This window comes from Chlorocebus sabaeus, chromosome 5, assembly GCF_047675955.1.
Source record: "Chlorocebus sabaeus isolate Y175 chromosome 5, mChlSab1.0.hap1, whole genome shotgun sequence".
NCBI lineage: Eukaryota > Metazoa > Chordata > Mammalia > Primates > Cercopithecidae > Chlorocebus > Chlorocebus sabaeus.
In genome coordinates this window covers 24,526,121-24,548,240 of record NC_132908.1, presented here as the reverse complement: position 1 = coordinate 24,548,240, position 22,120 = coordinate 24,526,121, and positions in this window count along the sequence as shown.

Genomic DNA, 22,120 nt, shown 5'->3' with positions numbered 1-22,120 from the left:
TACACAAATGGAGAGCTCAGAATAAAAAAGTGTTTTACGAGCCTGGCCAACATGGTGAAACCTCGTCTCTACTAAAAATACAAAAAGTTAGCTGAGTGTGGTGGCATGCACCTGTAGTCCCAGCTACTTGGGAGGCTGAGGCAGGAGAATCACTTGGACCCAGGAGGAGGAGGTTGCAGTGAGCTGAGGTTGTGCCACTGCACTCCAGCCTGGGTGACAGAGTGAGACCCACCTCAAAAAAAAAAAAAAAGTGTTTTAAACAAAGGAAAAGGTAAGTTTAGCCCTGAGCTTCACAATGTGGTGGGGAACCACTTTGCACTTTTTTCCCCCTAGAATCTTACATTTTGCTGAAATGAGATCTGAAAAATACATGCCGGTGAACCTACATGGTATAATGAAACGCTAGGAAGTGCTCCATGGGTCTGTCTTTGTAAGTTTGCTCAAAGCTTAAATGACATTAGGGATCTAAAATGTTGGGCACATAGTAGGTGTTCAACAAAAAGGCGTAAGAAATGTTATTTACATTTATTACATTTATATATTTATAATAATAACTACATATATTTATGTTTATATTATAACAATATATTTATGTTAAATATAAACATAAATATATGTTTATATGTAATAAAAATATTTAAATATAAACATATATAATGTATATTTATATGTTATATATTTATAACAATAACTATGTAAATATATAACTATATTATATATAATATAGTTTTATATAATATAAATATACAACTATATAATACCTAATATAAATATATAACTATATTATATATAACTGTATTATATATAATATAGTTTTATATAATATAAATATACAACTATATTATATATAATATAGCTTTATATGATATATATTATAAATATACATAAATATATTGCATATATTTATGTAATAATTACATAAATATATGTTTATATGTAATAAAAATATTTAAATATAAACAAATATATAACATATATTTATATGTTATATATTTATAACAATAACTACATAAATATATAACTATATAATATATAATATAAATATATAACACATATATAGTTTTATATAATATAAATATATAGCTTTATTATATATAATATAGTTTTATATGATATATATTATAAATACACACAAATATATATTGCATATATTTATGTAACAATAATAACTACATAAACATATGTAGTTACTGTTATTGTTTATATATGTTTTGTTATATATAACAAATGTTATTCACCAGAGGCTTTTGAAGAGTGGATGCTTTTGAAATCACAAATCAAAGACACGTGAATCCATGTGGGCCATTGGTTGCTAAGGGATCAGAGGGCAAGAGAAGTGGCTATGTGTGAGCAATGAGTGTCCCAGATGGCATCCGCTGGATTTCAGACTCTTGAGCTCCCTGATGGAAAGGTGGACTGGGGTGCTTGAATGAAGGCAATAGACAGGAGGGATTTGGGAGGCGGGCTCTCGGAGAGTAAGAGGTGGATATGGAGATAGCACGTGGTATTTGTTGGCCACTGTGGGCTGAGCCCCAAGGAGATGAGGGGCATGACTGAGAACTGGGGGTCTCTTTGAGATATAGAGGTTCTGGGATAGGGGGCAATCCTGGTGAGGGAGAGGACCATGCTGGCCCATTTCTGGTCAGAACAGGGGTTCTCAACAGGAGGCAATTCTGCCCTCCAGGGGAAAGAGTTGGCAATGTTGGGAGAGATTTAGTTGTCACAATTGGGTGGCAGGTGTTGTTACTGGATCTAATGGGTAGCGGCCAGGGAAGCTGCTAAGCATCCTGCAATTCACAGGACAGCTTGCTGTAACAAAACATAACCCAGCCCCAGATGCTAACAGTGTTGTGTCTGAGAAACCCTGAGGCAGGGCATCATAGGAAAAGCTGAAATGAGCAGCGGCTGTCATAACTCAATGGTTTTCAGTTTTGGGGGTGCCCTGATTAAGCACCCTAGGCAAGGATCCCTTCTCAGATGGCTCAAAAGCAGCAACCACGAAGAAGTCATGCAGATGTCAAGAACATGGGCATCCTTCTTTCGAAGTGAATTTGATGCATTGACTTCTTGAAGCTATTATTAGTCTGATGTTGCTGGTGGCCCCAGGATGGAGTGCCACCTGTATAATTTGTCTAACTATTGTAATTATCCCAATTCCATGAAGAAAGAGAAGTTAAGAGAGGTTGTTGGCTAGGTGCAGTGGCTCATGCCTGTAATCCCAGCACTTTGGAAGGCTGAGGCAGAAGGACTGCTTGAGGCCAGGAGTTCACGGTCAGCCTGGGCAGCATAGTGAGACCCCATGTCTACAAAAAAATTTTTTTTAATTAGCCAGCTGTGGTGGCAAGCACCTGTCTTCCCAGCTACTTAGGATGCTGAGGTTGGGGGATCACTTGAACCCAGGAATGCGAGGCTGCAGTGAGATATGACTATACCACTGGATGCCAGCCTAGGTGACAGAGTAGGACCCTGTTTCAAATAAATAAATAAATAAAAGCTAATTGCACTGAATGAGTGAAACCCACATATCCAAAATCTTCGTATCTTGTCTTCTTTTGACAACAAGCTAGTTCATTAAAAAAAATAATAATAACAAATAATGTCCTAGGCTCCATTCCCCTGCATCCGTGTTCCACTCCCCTGCATCTTTTCTACCTTCTGGCGAGACTGCACGATATAGATAAAGAATCTGAGGCCCTTTTGTTATACTTCTAAGGTGTTCTGCATTGAGCGGGAGATTAAAATGGATTTTAGAGAAAAAAAAAACATTCTGGAAAGTGCTGAAATGAAGAAGAAATTGGCATTCACCTTGAGATAGGTCCTCAGACCTATCTTTGAGGTCCAAGGGTTTAGAAGGGGCATTAGGAAAATATAAACCTCATCTCTGTTTTGCCTTCAGGGTAGGAGATGTGAGGATCAGGCAGGCTGAATCCTTGGCTGGATTCTTTGATAAGAGAAAGACTTTGGCGGTGGTCAGAGCACTACTCTCAAGTCCAAGGGGGTTTCAGGCGTTGGACCTGAAGAGAGATGCCAGGGGCCAGCTGTGGTCGCAGTGGTGGGTGCTCAGTTTGGGGACAGCCGGCCAGGATGTGGTACCCCTAAGTGGGGAGTCCAGAAATCAAGCAGTCAGGCTTCCTTGGGAGAGCACTGGGTTATAATGAAGCCCTTTCTGGTTGTTTGGTTACCCAACATGGGTTCACACCCTGACTCCATCACCAAGTAGAGGATATTGTCAGAGGCATTTGAACCAGAGCAACTCCATCTTGAATAAGGGCTGGCTAAAATGAGGCCGAGTCTTACTGGGTTGCATTCCCAGATGGTTAAAGCATTCTAAGTCACAGGATGAGATAGGAGGTGTTATACCCAGACCGTTTGTTCCCCAAAGAAGACCACCAGAGTCCAGAGTCAAAGCCAAGCGGCAAGGATCTTTACTACAAGTTCGAACTTGGTCCCTCCATTTTACAGCATACAAGAGGGCCTCGAACAATGTGAGTGCTTGCTTTTTATAGCCCGATGTAAACAAGATATGTAAAGTTACAGGGAACAAGGTAGTTCTCTCGGTTACTGCATTACAATTGGTTAACATTATACATTTAGCATTCCTTATCGGAGATCTCCCAGGTGATGTTTTTCTGAAGTTTGAAAGAAATATGAAGGAATGTGTTTGTGCTGGGCTCAGGAAGTTGGGAGATATATGGGGGTTGTGCCTCATTCCTTTCAGAGGATGGCACAAGATACAGGTCATAAAGACCTTGCTGATAAAACAGGTTGCGGCAAAGAAGCTGTCTAGAATCCACCAAAACCAGGACGGCCATGAGAGTGACCTCTGGTCATCCTCACTGTTACACTCCCAACAGCGCCATGACAGTTTACAAATGCCATGGCAACATCAGGAAGTTACTCAATCCAGTCTAAAAGGGGGAGGCATGAAAAACTCACCCCTTTTAAAGCATCTAATCAAGAAATAACCATAAAACTATGCAACCAGCAGCCCTCGGAGCTGCTCTAAGGAGTAGCCATTCTTTTATTCCTCTACTTTCTTAATAAACTTGCTTTCACTTTCCTCTGTGGACTCATACTGAATTCTTTTCTGTGCGAGATCCAAAAACTCTCTCTTGGGGTCTGGATTGGGATCCCTTTCCAGTAGCAGTATGACCTTGGGAAAGAGATAAATCTCGTGGAGCCTCAGTATGTCAATCTGTAAAATGAAACCATGATGCTGTTTTCACAGCACTGTGGTGAGGCGTTAAATAACATGATATAGGAACTCAACGAGTGTTAGCTTCTTTCTTTTTTCTTTTGCTCCTTCCTTCCTTTCACTTCCTCCTAGTTTTAGCTCTATCCAGCAAAGATATTGAAATCAGCAGTTAATTAAGTGTACAATGACAGGGCCCAGTTCCTGGGTTCAGGGTTTGGATACCTGGCGCAGGCAGTGAAGCCCCAGGCAGGAAACTGAGGGAGACTTTCACCTGAGCTGTGGCAACTTGGATTACTGGGGCAGTCTGCACTGTTTTCACACACAACACTTCTTGCTCTAAATGTGTGGGTGTTTTCCACACCAATAACCAGTCCTTCCACTCACTGGATACCACCTGGGTGTCCTACAAATCAATTGAATTCTGACACTACCTACCCAGAATTAGTGCAGACCCTGCAGGCTAAGGGCTCAGTCCCACAAGACTGCCCCCACTTCAGACCCCAGTCTCAAGTCCCCGTCGCCACCTGTATTTCTGACCCACCTGCTATAAATTGGGGGTTCCCGTGATCCCTTCCAAAGGCTTGATAATTTGCTAGAACAGCTCACAGAACTTAAGAAAATGCTTTGCCTACACTTACTGGTTTATTATACTGGGTGCAACTAGGATGAGCCAGATGGAAGAGATGCATGGGGCAAGGTATGGGACGAGGGGTGTGTGACGCTCCCCTGCGCTCCCCACCGCACATCACCCTCCACCTACCAGAATCTCGATGTGTTCAGCCACTCAAAAGTTCTCCAAACCCTGTCATTTAGGGGTTTGAATGGAGGCTGTATTATGTAGCCGTGGTTCATTAAATCATTGGCCATTGGTGATTGGACTCAATCTCTAGCCCCTCCCTGTACCCAGGAAATTGAGAGGTGGGGCTGAAAGTTCCAGCCCTTTTGATCACATTGATGATTCTTCTGTCAACCGATTCCTGAAGTTATCTTGGTGCCCACCAAGTGGCTTCTTTAGCATAAACTCAGCTATTATGATGGAAATGGGCCTAGAAGAAATAACAAAAGATGCTCCTTTCACCCTATCATTTAGGAAGTTCCAAGGGTTTTAAGAGTTTTGTGCCAGGAACCAGGAACAAAGAGTATTATCACAGGCATGCAGGCTCGGAAGCTAGTTGCAACAAGGAAAGGAAAAACTTGGCAAAAGCTTTGTCCCATGGCCTAGACCAACCCAGTAGGTATAAGGATCATGCCGAGGTGTTACAGGAAAGGGGTCCCAATCCAGACCCCCAAGAGAGGGTTCTTGGATCTCTCACAAGAAAGAATTCAAGGCGAGTTCATACAGTGAAAGCCAGTTTATTAAGACAGTAAAGGAATAACAGAATGGCTACTCTCTAAGCAGAGTATTCTCAAGAGCTGCTGGTTGCCCATTTTTATGGTTATTTCTTGACTGTATGCTAAACAAGAGGTTGATTATTCATGAGTTTTCAGAGTAAGGAGTGGACAGTTCCCAGAACTGAGGCTTCTTAGCCTTTTTAGACCACATAGGGTAATTTCCTGACATTGCCATGGCATCTGTAAACTGTCATGGCACTGGTGGGGGTATCTTTTAGCATGCTGAAGTATTGTAACTAGCTTATAATGAGCTGTGAGGACAACCAGAGCTCACTCTTGGTTTTGGTGGGTTTTGGTGGGTTTTGGCCGGCTTCTTCACTGCAACCTTTTTTGTCAGTAAGGTGTTTATGATCTGTGTCTTGTACCAACCATCTATCTCATTCTGTGACTAAGAATGACTTAACCTCCTGGGAATGCAGCCCCGTAAGTCTCAGCCTCATTTTACCCAGCCGTTTTTCAAGATGGAGTCATTCTAGTTCCGACGCCTCTGACACAGAGACTGCAAAAGGTTGCAGGACTCCACTGGGCGTCTTGGCTCCTGGATTTGACAGACAGCTAAGGAACCTGGACTAGGGTGTAGGGTGGGGTTGTTACTGGTGGGTTCTGCAGTACAGGTGGTTCATCACTTTCTTTCTCTGAGAATGTGACTTTCACACCCCCATGAACGCCAGTCTAATCAGAAATGGCTCAGGTGCTGGGATAATCCAGGAAGACTGTGAGTGGAGCATCAGCAAGTAGCAGATAATCCAACTCAAGCTCACTTGACACCAGTGGAGGGATCAACTGGGCATGAGACTAAGGCTCCTAGTGGGAAGAGAGGCACAGCATGTGCCAGCCAAGCCACCACACGAGGGCATCAGGACTGATCTCTCTCTCCATCCTTCTCCTCTGTGCTGACTTCATTCTAAGGATGACTGTCACTTCATGGTTGCCAAGCTTTTATCCTGCTGGCCTTGGAGGTCTTGCAAACAGAGAGGGCTCGTTCCTTGCAGACTCACTAAAGTCTCAGGGAGGATTGCATGGGTTCAGCTGCTATCCTGGCCCCTGAACCAATCACCAGGCTGTCTCCTCCACTCTATCTTCCCAATTCCCCTTGGCACATGCAAACCGATCTATATGAATAGACCCTAGGCAGCTTCTGGCCCCACCAACTCATTATTTATGCATAAGCAAGTCTGAATCTTTGTTTAGGCTGAGCTACAGGACCAGGTAAGCACCCGTGTGCTTGCGTGCAGGCATATATGCGTGCGCACACACAGTCGCACACATATACAAGCACGCACATATCCAGAGGCAAGCATAGCTCTCTCAGTCAATCGTGTGTAAAATGTCAGCCTGGCCTTCCTGTGAGTGTTTAGAAACAGTCTGAAGAGCCCTCGATGAGAGAAGTTGTTTTGGGTTTTGTTTCCTGTAAAAGCTTCTGTCAGTAAGCCTGGCATGTTGTTTTTTTTTTTCCTTCAGACAATGAGAGTCTTCTTTCTGCTGACAGAGGAAAACAAACACATGCCCGTTTATTAGGTATGTAAAGTAACATAATTGCAGGCATATTGTGCTTGGGGATTCAGCCTGGCTTTGCCACACAGCCATATGAAGCTATTTGAAAACCCTGGTTCGTGCTAGACTCTTTGGCCCAATCTCCCTTTTGTTTGGAGAGAGAAGGATGTGCCTCTTTTCCTATCCAGTGCTGAGATGCCGCCCCCTCCGCCACCACTGCAAACCATAAAACACAGTATTTATCATATTCCCTGTTCTAAATATGTACAGGCTTTAGCCTTTGGTTCAATAGTAACTACCAATTACTAGCCCCAAGTGCTGGGCTTTATTCTAAGCATTGTACATCAAATTCACCAATTTAATTCTTTACCAATCCTAACAGGTAGATTTTATTATTACAAATCCATTTTGTAGCTGAAGAAACTGAGGCACAGAAGATTAAGCTACTTTGCCAACAAAAGCAGCAAAGATGGAACTTCAACCCAGGCCGTCTGGCTGTAGTGTTGGGGCTCTTAAATGTCATGCCGTAATGCTCTGCATAGTGGAGTGGGGGTGTCCTTCCAATATCCAGGGGTCTAGAGATGGCTTTTCCCTAAAACAACATCCTTCCCAGTATTTCTAGGTAGGCGCGATGAGACAGAAAATGTCAGCTGAACCTGGCAGCCTCAAGCAGTGAGTGATTTTCTTCCTCCTGTGCCTCTTGCCACTTTCGTCTTTACTCAGAACAGCTCCAAAGAAATCCTTGAGCTTATGCAACCACTTCTTGGAAACTCCAGTGGTCCCATTTTCCAGTTTTCGAATACAGGCATTTTCACATCATCACCAGATGCTGGGCTGTTAGCGAGTATTATTGCTTTGGGAGGCTTTGCCTGTTAAGCAATTGCTTGAAGTGTCCTTTCTCTTTCCTGTGAATTTTTAAATCATCTTTTAGATGGAGCCCTGACAGCATTTTTCAGAGCCTCTTTCATTTACTTAGGTATCTTGATTGCTCCGCAGGCCCCAGCTACCCCCTGCACAAGTTCTAGGAGCCCAGGCTGACCCTCCCACAGAGATTCCAATTCACAGAAGCTAGGAGCAAGGTGGAAGTACCCTTAAGAGTCTCGCAATGTAGCCTTTTATTCATTCTGTCCTACAGCATTTTTAGTAGTTGAATCTTTTCTCCCAACCAAATTTTACGTAAGATAGATGAAAGTCAAGCCCTTCACATTGCAGGGATGCCAGTGAGCTAACAGTGCTGTCCTGCTTAGTGCCAAGTCCCATCCTGTGTGAGTCTGTTCTCAACTGCTAATAAAGAAATACCTGAGAATGGGTAATTTATAAGGGAAAGAGGTTTAATGAACTCACAGTTCCACATGCCTGGGGAGGCCTCACAATCATGGTGGAAGGCGAAGGAGGAGCAAAGGCATGTCTTACATGGCGGTGGGCAAAAGAGCGTGTGCAGGGGAACTGCCCTTTATAAAACCATCAGATCTCATGAGACTTATTCACTATCATGAGAACAGCACAGGAAAGACCCACCCCCATGATTCAATTACTTCCCACTGGGTCCCTCCCATTACACGTGGGAATTGTGGGAGCTACAATTCAAGTAACAAGCTACAATTCAAATAGTGGATATTTGGGTGGGGACACAGGCAAACCATATCACACCCTCACCCTCCACCATCCTAATTCCTAAACTGTCTGTCCCTCCAGGGAGGCCCTTTGTGGCATCTCTTGTGGATCTCTGCATTGTACCATTTAAAACCACGACGTTGTAGGTTCTAGGCTTCCTGCTTCTCCATGGCCCCAGCATCATGCAGCTTCCTAGGGCAGGGCCTCCTGATCGGCTAAGTAGCCTCTCCTCACCTGGCTCTCAATGTCTAGTCTTGCCCAGCTCTCATCCGCTTATCACACTAAAGCCATGAGGATCCTTCTAAACTACAAATCAGGCTGTGTCACAAGCCTATTTAAAATCTTCCTTCCTGGCCGGGCACAGTGACTCATGCCTGCAATCCCAGCACTTTGGGAGGTCCAGGCAGGCGGGTCACCTGAGGTCAGGAGTTTGAGACCAGCTTGGCCAACATGGTGAAACTCCATCTCTACTAAAAATACAAAAATTAGCCAGGCATGGTGGTGGGCACCTGTAATCCCAGCTACTTAGGAGGCTGAGACAGGAGAATTGCTTGAACCCAGGAGGTGGAGGTTGCAGTGAGCTGAGATCATGCCACTGCACTCCAGCCTGGGTGACAGAGTAAGCCTCTGTCTCAAAAATAAACAAATAACCCTCCTTTCCATAGTGGGAGGGTGTGCGGGAGGTGGGGATGGTTAATAGGTGCAAAAAACACAGTTAGAAAGGATGAATAAGACCTAGTATTTGATAGCACAACATGGTGACTATAGTCAACAAGAATAGAATTGTACATTTGAAAATAAGTAAAAGAGATTAATTGGGTTGTTTGTAACAAAAAGGATAAACGTTAGAGGGGATGAATACCACATTTTCCATGATGTGATTTTTATGCATTGCATACCTGTATTCAAATACCTCATGTACCCCATAAATATGTACACCAATTATGTACTTACACAAATTAAAACAAAACATTCCAAAATAAAGTAAGTTAAAAAAATAAATAAAATCTCCCTTCCCTGTTGTTTCTCAGTGACCTGAGGGTAAAGTTCAAACCCCTTGGTAAAGTGTAAAAGACCTGTCTTCTCTGGGCTGCTGCTTGACTCTCCAGTTTCATCTCTCGACGATAAGTTCTACGTCCAGCTGGATGGAACTGGGAGCTGGACCTTTGATGTGCTGTGCTTGCTCTGCTTAGGGTGAGTCTGAGCTGGGAAACCCTTCACCCTCGCTCCCTGCACCTTACTCACCTCAGCTTGTCTTCACCCACTAACTTCCCCCACCTCTTCTTCCACATTTGGAGCCTGCCCCTCCCCTTTTCCCAGATCCCTGTGGCTTTCTCAGTCACTGCATGGGTCCTGCCTATGTTAGAATTGCTTGTTTTCTTCTCCGTGGCCCTCACTTAACTAATCTCTCTGAGGGCAGTGACCATGCCCATCTGGGTCCCTGCTGTATTCTCAACGCTTAGTGATGCTTTGCAAAGAAAAGATGCTCAGAAGGTATTTGCTGAACATATAAATGGGAGCTGGTGTCAGTGGCTCATGCCTTTAATCCCAACATTTTGGGAGGCTGAGGCAGGAGGATCATTTGAGGTCAGCAGTTTGAGACTAGCCTGGACAACATAGTGAGACCCTGTCTGCACAAAAACCTTAAGAAAAAGATTAGCTGGGCATGGTGGTATGCACTTGTAGTCCCAGTTACTCGAGAAGCTGAGACAGGAGGATTGCTTGAGCCCAGGAGTTTGAGGCTGCAGTGAGCAATGATCGCACTGCACCACTACACTCTAGCCTGGATGACAGAGCCAGACCTTGTCTCTAAAACAGAAGCAGCAACAATGAAAACATAAAAATAAAAATTACTCTTGCTCTGGACCCCATCCAGCGATTTCCAGGCTCCACCAACCTTTTTCAACAGTTCCTGACTTTTATCAGCTTGACCATTACTTGTGATTCCTTTGTCTTTCTGCAGACCTTTCCAGTGACCTCCAGGTTCCCTGAAGATTCCACAATTTGCTTTTCCTTCCCTAGTCAGGACCGTCCAGACATACTCCATGCTTTCTTCCTTGTGGGGACGACATAGTCTCCAACTCCATGAGAGCAGAGATCTTCTGTGTCTTGCCTATCATGGTGTTTTAGTGCTTGGCGCTTAGTAGGTGCTCAATAAACATTTGATGAGTGAATTGTTAAAAATCAGTCGTGCAATCCATGGAAAGCAGAAGCTTGAGCTCATATCTGCCCGTGGATATGAATGGATGTGTCCTTACCCTCTTTGGGCCACTCGTGGAACTGCTTTTGGATTAAAATATTGCCAGGGCATAACTGCTTCTCTTGCAATCTCTTCTGATGGATTTAGGTTCTAGCTCTGATTCTCCGGACCTGGGAGAGGGGTCCTCATATCTCATCCGCTATATCTTTCCTCATTCTCCTTTCAGGAGCCACATGATAGGCCATTCAAGAAGCCACTGCTCCCTGCAAGAGGAGAGATTTCAGCTCTTAGGAGAATTTATTGTAGAGATTAGATGCTGCCAAACCCTTCGATATCAGCTCCCATCTAAACACAGACTCAGAGATAGGAATGAATTCAAGTTGTCTGTTTAGAAGGCTTTTGCAGGCTTCAGGAAGACACTACCTGTCATGGGGGATTGATTCACAGGAATACGGCAAGGGTAACAAGGCACATCGTTGCCAAGTGTCTTGGCATATCTTTGCCAAGCGTCTCAAATAGCCTGGGAACAAAATTCACCAAGGGGAAGATGGTGCTGTCCCCTTGGTTTACAGGTTGGAGGTCTGAGTCTTTGCAACTTCCCAACAGTAAGGCTTCCTAGTTCCCATTTAAAATCAATGCAGTTTTATAAAGCATTCACATGATGAGATACATTAAGCTAAAGAGTGTCTTTTAAAAATAATAGGAAATAATTTATAATGGATGCATCAGCTTTAGTAAAAAGTTTGTTTTTTTAAAGTGACAAAATAAAATCATACATAAAAGGCAAGTAAGACAGTTTCACTTTAATAGGGTGCCCAAGTGGAGTAAAAAAAATGTCAAAGTCAAAGTGTTTGTAGGAGTGAAAGATTCTCAAGAGAAAGTAAGATGAGACATCAAACGAATTGGCTTTGGTAGAAGACAGGTCTAGGCTGCAAAAACAACCTGGATAGCTTATTTATTTATTTATTTATTGAGATGGAGTTTGCTCTTGTTGCTCAGACTGGAGTGCAATGGTGCAATCTCAGCTCACTGCAATCTCTCCGCTTCCCAGGTTCAAGCAATTCTCCTGGCCAGGCTCCCGAGTACCTGGGATTACAGGGGTGTGCCACCATACCCAGCTAATTTTTGTGTTTTTAGTAGAGATGGGGTTTCACCATGTTGGTCAGCCTGGTCTTGAACTCCTGACCTCAGGTGATCCACTCACCTGGGTCTACCAAAGTGCTGGGATTATAGGTGTGAGCCACTGCACCCGGCCCACAACCTGGACAGCTTCTGATTGTGATCCCCCCGCCAAATCACGGGTCTTGGTTGAGTCTCTTTCCGCATCTGAACTTCAGTTTAGGGATACTGTAGTGTGCTTCTGCTGGTTTTTCCCCCACAGTATTCCTCTGGAGAAACGACCCTACTCCACTCATCCTCCCAGAAGAAGTCACTTCTTGGCCAGACATGGTGGTTCACGCCTGTAATCTCAGCACTTTGAGAGGCTGAGGCAGGCAGATCACGAGGTCAGGAGTTCAAGACCAGCCTGATCAACATGGTGAAACCCCACCTCTACTAAAAATTAGCCAGGTGTGGTGGTATGCACCTGTAATCCAAGCTACTCAGGAGGCTGAGACAGGAGAATGGCTTCAACCCAGGAGGCGGAGGTTGCAGTGAGCCGAGATCATGCCACTGCACTCCAGCCTGGACAAAAGAGCAAGACTCCATCTCAAAAAAAAAAAAAAAAAATTACTTCTTATATCCCAACTCATAAGGACACATAACCCGTCTGCCTCACCTCCATCCCATAAGGGGCTAGTGGGTGAGATGGATTGCATCTGTGACATTAATTTTTTACCCCTGTCCCCCACATGCATGCTGTTGCATTCCTCTCACTAAAAAGGAGGAAGCCCATTTCTCCATCCTTGACATTGGAGTTGCCAATCAGATGCAGTGGAAGTGAGGATGAGTCAGTGTGGTGCTGAGACCTGCCTGGTGAGCTTCCACTGGCTGCTGTTGTGCTTGTGCTATTGACACCATCCCTATCATCCCCATAGGGGTGACAAGAATTGCATGCTGGGCTCTGGAGAGAAATATAATTCAGCATTCATTAGGCTGCACTCTTACCCATTTCCTTGTTATTAAAGTCACACAGCACTAGATACAGACCACTGCGTCCCTATCATTCCTATAGACAGGATCTCTGACATGAGAGTCACAGGCTGTTTAAGAATTGATTTGCATACTCTTTGTTCCTATAGACAGGAGCGCTGGCATTAGAATCATAAGGTTTTTGTTTAAGGGTCGCTTTAGATGTTTTTCAGGTCCTGAATTCCAGTGGAATAACTGAAACCCACCAGTTCGAAGATTCCCAGGGAGGAACCAGATCGACACATGAGTACAGCTTCTTTCATCCTCCTGTCCAATGACTTCGCCCTGTACTCTTTCACCAATCAGTGAGCTCCACATTTTAGCCTACTCCAAACCCCTCAGAAATGGACTTGAGGTTTCCTCCTATCTTGTTGTTTAATAGCCTATGATTAAACCTCTTTCTCTGCTGCAACCTGGTGTCTTGGGGTGTCAACTTGCAGCGCACCTCTGGCAATGGGTCTATTACAGTTACGCGTTCACCATGGGAACGTGTCTGGGCTAGAGAAGGAAAACGTGTGGAGCAGAGCCAACTCACTCCAGTCTCCTCAAGCGGTAGCCCACCAACCCCCAGGTATGCGAGCAAGACCATGGAAGATCAGCAGAGCCACCAGTGGACCCCCAATGACCCCAGCTGCATGCGGAACACATTTATTTTTGTATACCACCAAGGCTTTGTTGCTCACTCTTTCTGTGGCAGTAGATCATTGATATAGCTCATGACCACACTTTTGGCCAATCAGAGTTAGAACTGAAACTTTTGCTAGAACAATTAGCACAGAGACATTTATTTTTCTACTGATACTTTTGTGCTGAAAAGCTCTAAGCCTAGAGCAGCTGGAAGATGACATGTCACCTTGGAGAACGGGTGTCTGAGAATGACACCAACACAGAAGAATATACATTTTAAAATAAGAAGGAAGAATTCTAACAATGTTTCTTGAGTTCCAGGGTCAAACCATGCCTGTAACAACTAAACCAGACTTTTCACTTAAATGAATTGAATGTTATCTTCTATTTTTTGCTACAGTCAACTTAGGTTGGATCTTTAACCCCACGTTGTCATAGAGTCCTGATCAGTACGTGTATTTTCGATGTAGAGTATTGTGAAAAGTAATGCATTATAAATGTGCCCCCGTTGGAAAGTCAAGAGTCTAGTAAAACATGGCTGTTTCCCTGAATTCCAGGTAGTAACCAAAACAAGTGTTTCTATCCTTTCTTGTGCATTTTACTTTCTAGAGTGCCAGGGGCTTAAGTAAGTTTGCACCTTGCTGAGCTGTTAAGAGGCTGTGATGACAGTTGCCCCCACAAGATTTCACCAGTACCTGGAAATAAGTGTGACTCACTCCTGACTCAGTTTTGGTGACCACGAGGGCACAGCAATTCTGAGAAAGACTGGGCCCGGTTGTTCTCCTACATCAGTGATTTAACACACTCCATAGATGGTAGAAACCAATCACTGTAGACCTGAAGGAGATGGCAAAGATGAGATCATCAGACTCATGGTTTCCTGTGGAGATAACTAGAGCCAGTGCTGGTGGAGTCTGGCATCCCACGCAGGGGTAGGAAGATGGGCTTTGCAGGCAGAGAGATGGAAGTTTGAACCTAAGCTTTGTTATCTATAAATGTAGCCACTGTGGGCAAGTCATTTAACCTTTCTGGGCCTCCATTTCCACTTTTGTAAAGTAGGGGTACAGTACCACATAAGAATGAAAGATCATGACATTATACATACACGTATGTGTGTATATATATATATATGTGTATATATATACACATATATGTGTATAGGTATAATTATATACAAAATTGTGTATATATATATATATATATAATTTTTTTTTTGAGAGGCAGGGTCTTGTAGTGTCTCCCAGCCTAGAGTGCAGTGGCATGATCATGGCTCACTGCAGCGTCCAACTCCTGAGCTCAAGCAATCCTCCTGCCTCAGCCTCCTGAGTAGCTGGGATGACAGTCACATGTCACCATGCCCAGATAATTTTCAAGTTTTTAGTAGAGATGGGGGTCTCATTATGTTGCTCAGACTGGTCTCGAACTCCTGGCCTTGAGCAGTCCTTCCAAAAGCCTCCCAAAGTGCTGGGATTGTAGGCATGAGCCCCAGCACCCGGGGCCAGTTATTGCTTACATTTAATATGTGTAGGCACTCCCATTCCGGGAGGAGCTACTTAATCTTCCTCATCACCTCCCACGTCCCACAGAAAGTGGGCTTGACTTAGTGGTTTGCTTCCAAAGAATAAAGTATGAGAAGGGAAAATACACCAATTAGAAAGTGGAGGCTGGGCACGGTGGCTCACGCCTGTAATCCCAACACTTTGGGAGGCCAAGGCACGAGGATCATGAGGTCAGGAGTTCGAGACCATCCTGATCAACATGGTGAAACCCCGTCTCTATTAAAAATATGAAAATTGGCCAGGTATAGTTGCATGTGCCTGTAATCCCAGCTACTCAGGAGGCTGAGGCAGGAGAATTGCTTGAACCTGGGAGGTGGAGGTTGCAGTGAGCCAAGATAGCACCACTGCACTCCAAACTGGGTGACAGAGGGAGTCTCCCTCTCAAAAAAAAAAAAAAAAAAAAAAAAAAAAAAAAAAAAGAAAGTGGCAAAACCTGGCTGATGCTACCCAAGTGATGAATGCCAGCCTCACTGAGGAAGCCAGGTGGCTGTCTCGCAACCTTGGATAAGATATGAAGAGGAAGACGCTTCCGTTTTGTGTTGTTCTTTCCCCAAACCCAAACTCCAGTCTACTCATGAGAAATCCACCAGAGAAATCCAGAGTGGAGGATGTTCTGCAAAACACCTGGCCAGTATCCCCCCTAGGACTGCCAAGGTCATGAAAACCAAGGAAAGACTGAGAATGGGCACATCAGAGGAGACTGAGAAGATGCTACAACTGAACACAGTGTGATACCATGGATCGGATGCTGGAACAGAAAGAGGACATACATGTAGAGACAGGTGAAATTGTAATGAAGTCCAGAATTTAGTTAATAATCATGAACCAGTGTTGGTTTTTCAGTTGTGACGAATTTACTCAGGTTATGTAAGATGTTAACAAGAGGAGAAAACGGCTGGCCAAAACTACTGGCTCATGCCTGTCATCTGATAAAGGAAAAACTTCAACCAAGAGCAGGGTCTCATGCCTGTAATCCCAGCACTTTGGGAGGCCAAGGTGGGCGGATCACCTGAGGTCAGGAGTTTGAGATCTGACCATTGCACTCCAGCTTGGCCAACGTGGTGAAATCCTGTCTACTAAAAATACAAAAAATTAGCCAGGCATGGTGGCAGGTACCTGTAATCCCAGCTACTCAGGAGGCTGGGGCAGGAGAATCACTTGAACTGGGAGGCGGAGGTTGCAGTGAACTGAGATCATGCCATTGCACTCTAGCCCGGGCGACAGCGCAAGACTCCATCTTAAAAAAAAAAAAAAAAAAAAAAAAAAGAAATGAAAAGAAAAAGAAAAAAGAAAAAGTAAAACTCCAGCCAAATTGAATGTAAAGGAGTTTAATTGAGCAATGAACGATTTAGGGATCGGGCATCTCCCAGAATCACAGCTGATTCAAAGAGACTCCAGCACAACCAGGTAGCGGAAGAAGATTTATAGACAAAAAAAAGGGGCCGGGTGCGGTGGCTCACGCCTCTAATCCCAGCACTTTGGGAGGCCAAGGCAGGTAGATCACAAGGTCAGGAGATCGAGACTATCCCGGCTAACATGGTGAAACTCCGTATCTACTAAAATTACAAAAAAATTAGCCAGGCGTGGTGGCGCGTGCCTGTAGTCTCAGCTACTTGGGAGGCTGAGGCAGGGAATGGTGCGAATCCGGGAGGTGAAGCTTGCAGTGAGTGGAGATCACACAACTGCATTCCAGCCTGGACGACAGAATGAGATTCTGTCTTAAAAAAAAAAAAAAGGGAAATGATGTATACAAATCAGAAGTGAGGTACAGAACAGCTGGATTGGTTACAGTTTGGCGTTTACCTCATTTGAACACAGCTCTAACACTCAGCAGTGTATGAGCGATTGAATTACAGCTGCTGGGATTGGCCAAGACTCAGCTGTTGTTACAGGTGCATACTCCTATGTTAGGTTTTCAATTTTGTCTGCCTGTTAAGTTAGGTTGCAGTTTGTCCACAAGGACCCAAATGTAGAAGTACAGAGTCTGTTTCAGTCCATATTTAGTTTGTGTTCACAAATCCCAGCACTTTGGGTGGCTGAGGTGGGAGGAATACTTGAGCCCAGGAGTTCTAGACCAGCCTAGGCAACATAGTGAGATCCCATCTCAAGTAAAAATTTTCTTTTAACTGGGGAAACTTGGTGAGGGTATATGGGAACCTCCTGTACTATCTTTAAAGCCATTTGATAAATCTAAAATTACTACACAAGAAATACTTAAAACACAGCTTTTAAAATAAAATATTGAATTGCTTTTGACTTAATCTTAGTTTAGTTGTGGACATCAATTTCATTTTTTACCCACAAGGTCCCCAGACTTAGTGATCCAGGAGATGAACTTAAGAGCAGCCTGTCACCTGCAGCGGCTGAAATGAAGCCTTTCTGCATCATCTGTGTCTTGGTTGGTGCTCCCCCAGTGGAATTTCCTGCTGTGTTCCTGGGGAACCCATGCAACTAGAAGTTTATCCAACTATTTTTTGCTTAGAGTCATCTAGATGTAAAAGTATGCAGCTATCATATACTGGTGAAGGTGGAGAATTATAATAATTGTCATTTATTGAGCACTGTGCTAGGCACTGGGGTTAACATTTTGTGCATGTTTTCTCGTTCCATCCTTGCAGATGCACAATATCAGGGGAAGATGTTGAAATTCAGAGAGGTTAAGAAACTTGTCCAATATCACACATGTAGGAAGAGAAAGAGTCTGAAGTGGGTTTGAACACAGTCCTTTCCAAATCCGAAGTATATCTTCCTAACCCCTAAGTCAGACTTTTAACATAGACTGTTAGAACTTCAGAGGTTCTTCAGATATTACCTAATACAGAGAGTGGGAAGTGGTGGTTTGCAAGCTGAATCCCACCTTCAACTCCCAGATAACTTTAGTTAGGAGCTGTCCAATGGGTTTATGGTTGCTTTTTCTTTGATTGTTGCTTCTCTTTCCTTTTTAGATTGAATTTATTGTCAGCTTTTGAAAAGAGGGAGATGGCACTTTCAAATATCAGACTTTTGTGTTGTTCAGAAAGAAATGGGTGCTCTGACTGAAAGGGGCCTTCATTCCCACCTGGAGCTGAGTCTTGACTTTCAGTTAGATTAGGTGCACATATTGTTCTGTAGTTCAGACCCCTTCCCGCCCTCAGCCCTAGCTCGCTTTGCTCCTTTACTTCCTCTACCTGGTCCCTGCAGTTGGCAGCAACTGACTAAGTCCATTTTACTGGAGTGAAAGTTGCTGCTTAGAGAGGAGTAGTTACTGGTCAGAAGTCACACGGCAAGCCTAAGGAAACGTCGTTCTGTCGGGCACTCATTTATATTGTGAGACAGAGCTATCTGGCTCTCTGACATGCTGTGTCTCTCTGTCCCTTGCTGTCTCCTCAATGGCTGACCTACTTCAGCCTCCTGTTGGGTCACATTCTCTGGGTCAGATCGTGTCTACTTAAGCACCCCTAGAGGGGATACCCTGCTCACAGGTTATTTTAACAGTTTATATGAAAGTCTTGTTCTTGTCAAATACCTCAAAATGAATAAGGGTTGAACCTTTTAGGAGGATGAAAGCTAGTGGAGACTTTTAAAATTTAACTTCATCTTAAAAGAAAGAGGAGAGAAAGAGAAAAAGAGGGAGAGGGGAGGAAGGAAGAAAGAAAAGAAGGAAGGAGGAATCACAAACTGGAGAGTGACATGTCTGTGATGTTTATTCCTTTCTTTATTAGTTATCTTTGACTCCCACTGCTGATAACTCTGTTTCATCTTCTTCCAGGAAAGCAGGTAGAGACGTGGTCAGTTCCCACTTCTAGTCTCTAAGCTAGCCAAGATTTATGGTGGGACACATAAATGAGACTCCCCGGGAGCCAAGTGCCAAGGCAAAGATTTTGCAGGGAAGATCTCAAACCATCTTTAACCTTAAAAAATAAAAGTACTCTTGTAATTTCTTTTTGTGTCATACATAAAAGTGAATAAAGCATACATTCATAGTTTATGAGCCATTAATAAGATGAACATCTGTGAGTTCACCATCGTTTTTAAGAAATATGATTTTAGCCATAGCTTAGTAGCTTTGTGTGTTTCTCTCTAATTCCATCTTGCCCCTTCTCTCTGCAGGGTGCTGCTTTCCTGAATTTTGCATTATTTTATTTATTCAGTCATGCAGTCATTCATTTTAATCTTTTATGAAAATGATCAAACATGCAGAAAATTAGAAAGGATAGTACTATTGACTATGATATACCTATAATTGAACAACTACATTCAACAAGTTTTTAATGTTTAGCTTTTATTTGCTCTGTATTTTTATTTGCTTAGCCATTGTTTAAGCATTTTATTTTGTAAAATATCCCCTGTGTATGAAAGCAGAGAGACTGGTAAAGTGGATCCATTCCAGCTTCAATATCTTCTATGTGTGGACAATCTCATTTCATTTGTTCTCTCAATCATTCCATGCCTGTTCTTCCCCAGCTCCAGACATTTATCTGTAAATATTTCAGCCTGTCTCTCTGAACGATAAAGACTCTTTCAAAAATATAATCATGGCTGGGCGTGGTGGATCACACCTGTAATTCCAGCACTCTGGGAGGCCGAGGCGGGTGGATCACGAGGTCAGGAGATTGAGTCCATCCTGGCTAACACAGTGAAACCCTGTCGCTACTAAAAAATACAAAAAACTAGCCAGGCGTGGTGGTGGGCGCCTGTAATCCCAGCTACTTGGGAGGCTGAGGCAGGAGAATGGCGTGAATCCAGGAAGCAGAGATTGCATTGAGCTGAGATCATGCCACTGCACTCCAGCCTGGGCGACAGAGCAAGACTCCGTCTCAAAAAAAAAAAAAAAAATATATATATATATATATATATATATATATAAAAATCATCATTTCACTTTCACATCTGAAATAATGAACACTTTCTGCATATCACCAAATACCTAGTCAGTGTGCAAATTTCTTGATTCCTGCTCTTCCTCTCTCTCTCTCTGTCCTGTGTTTTTACAGTTGCTCTATTTTCATTGAGATTAAAACAAAAATCTCCACAGTGAATGTGGTTGATAATTGTTTAAGTCCCTGGGTTTTCTCCTCTTGTCTCTCTGTTATTATTCTGGTTCCCCTAGTGCAATGTATTTGTTGAAAAATCTGCATTGTTTCTCCTGTACAATTTTCTCACCTTTGAAATTTTGCAGAGTCAGCCTTCTGGTGCTATTTACCATGTTCTGCCTTTCCTTTTGTCTCCTGTAAACTGGGATTTAGCTATTGAGCCTTGATCAGATTCACATCGGATTTTGGGCCACAGTATTTTTATAAGCAGCGTCCGTGTGGTTCCATCAGGAGGCTCGTAATGTCTGGTAGTCTCTTTTTGTGCTGTTAAGCAGGTTCTGGTGTTGTGCCATTTAATCTACCTGTTGTAAAGCCCCTGACAGCTTTTCACTTAATAGGTTTACACTGACGGTCATTCCCTAGGAGTTGGGCTGAATCATTTCAAAGTAAGTTCATATACCAAGCCACTTTATCCTTAAATACTTAGAGCACAAGTTGCCAAATAGTAAGGACACGATCCTTATAACTCAACATCTTTATCTCATCTAATAAAATAATACCTATACTCTAATGTTATTTAACATCCAGTTCATGTTAAGAAGATCTCCCAAGTATCTGTATATGTTCTTGAATAACCTTTTTATTTTAGAATAGTTTTAGAGTCACAGAAATAATTGATAGTATAAGAGGTCTCCTGTATCCTATACCCAGTTTCTTCTGTGATTATTATGATTATGATTATTATTTGAGACAGAGTCTTACTCTTATCACCCAGGCTGGAGTGAGTGGTACGATCCTGGCTCACTGCAACCTCCGCCTCCCAGGTTCAAGCGATTCTCATGCCTCAGCCTCCTGAGTAGCTGGGATTACAGGCGCCCACCACCACGTCTGGCTAATTTTTGTATTTTAGTAGAGACAGGGTTTCACCATGTTGGCCAGGCTGGTCTTGAACTCTTGACCTCAGGTGATCCACCCGCCTCGGCCTCCCAAAGCACTGGGATTATAGTCGTGAGCCATCACTCCTGGCATCCCCTATTATTAACATCCTGCATTAGTATGGAACTTTTGTCACAGCTATCGAACCAATATTAATGCATTCATGCATTGTTATTGGCTAAAGTCAATTTTTCATTTAGGTTTTGTTGGTTTTTACCTAATGTCCTTTTTCTGTCCTGTGGTCTTACCCAAGATCCTACATTACATTTAGTCATCATGTCCCCTTAGACTCCTCTTGGCTGTGACAGTTCCCACTTGGTTTTTATTTTCCTTTTAATCTGGAACAACATCTCCCCCTCTTATCTTATAGCGTAACCCACGTTTTGGATTTCTCTACATATTTCCTTGTGGGAGTCTTTAACTTGTTCCTCTATTCTTTGTATTTCTTAGAAACTGAAAGTTAAAATAAAAAAACTTAAACATTTTTTGCCCAGAATATTTCATAGATGACTCTGTGTCCTTTACATACTGTCTCACAGGATTGGAAGATTCGGATGAAAAAGCTGGGAGAACGAGAGACAAGACTGATGAGTCAGAGTGAGAAGCCATGGCAGAAGTGGAAATAACAATTCATCTCCCTTAGTTCAGAGGAAGCTCTCCCAAATGCCCTTTACTTCTTGCTTCTCTTTCCTTGGAAATTGCTCAGTAAAATTGTTCCAATTCTACATGTTAATTTGCATTGTTGATAAGATGGCATTACTTTGTTTTTATGTCTTAGACTGTGGCTGGATGAGTCTGTTCATAAGTTTGCATTAATTTAGGAAAAAATTTACTTGTCAAAAAACTTCATGTATTGGACTCAAGATTTTCTAAATGTCTGGGGCTGGTTGAACACCTCATAAGATGTTTTGATATACCTTTGGAAGGGTCTCTGGCTTAATTTCTGTTTTCCTTTTCTTTA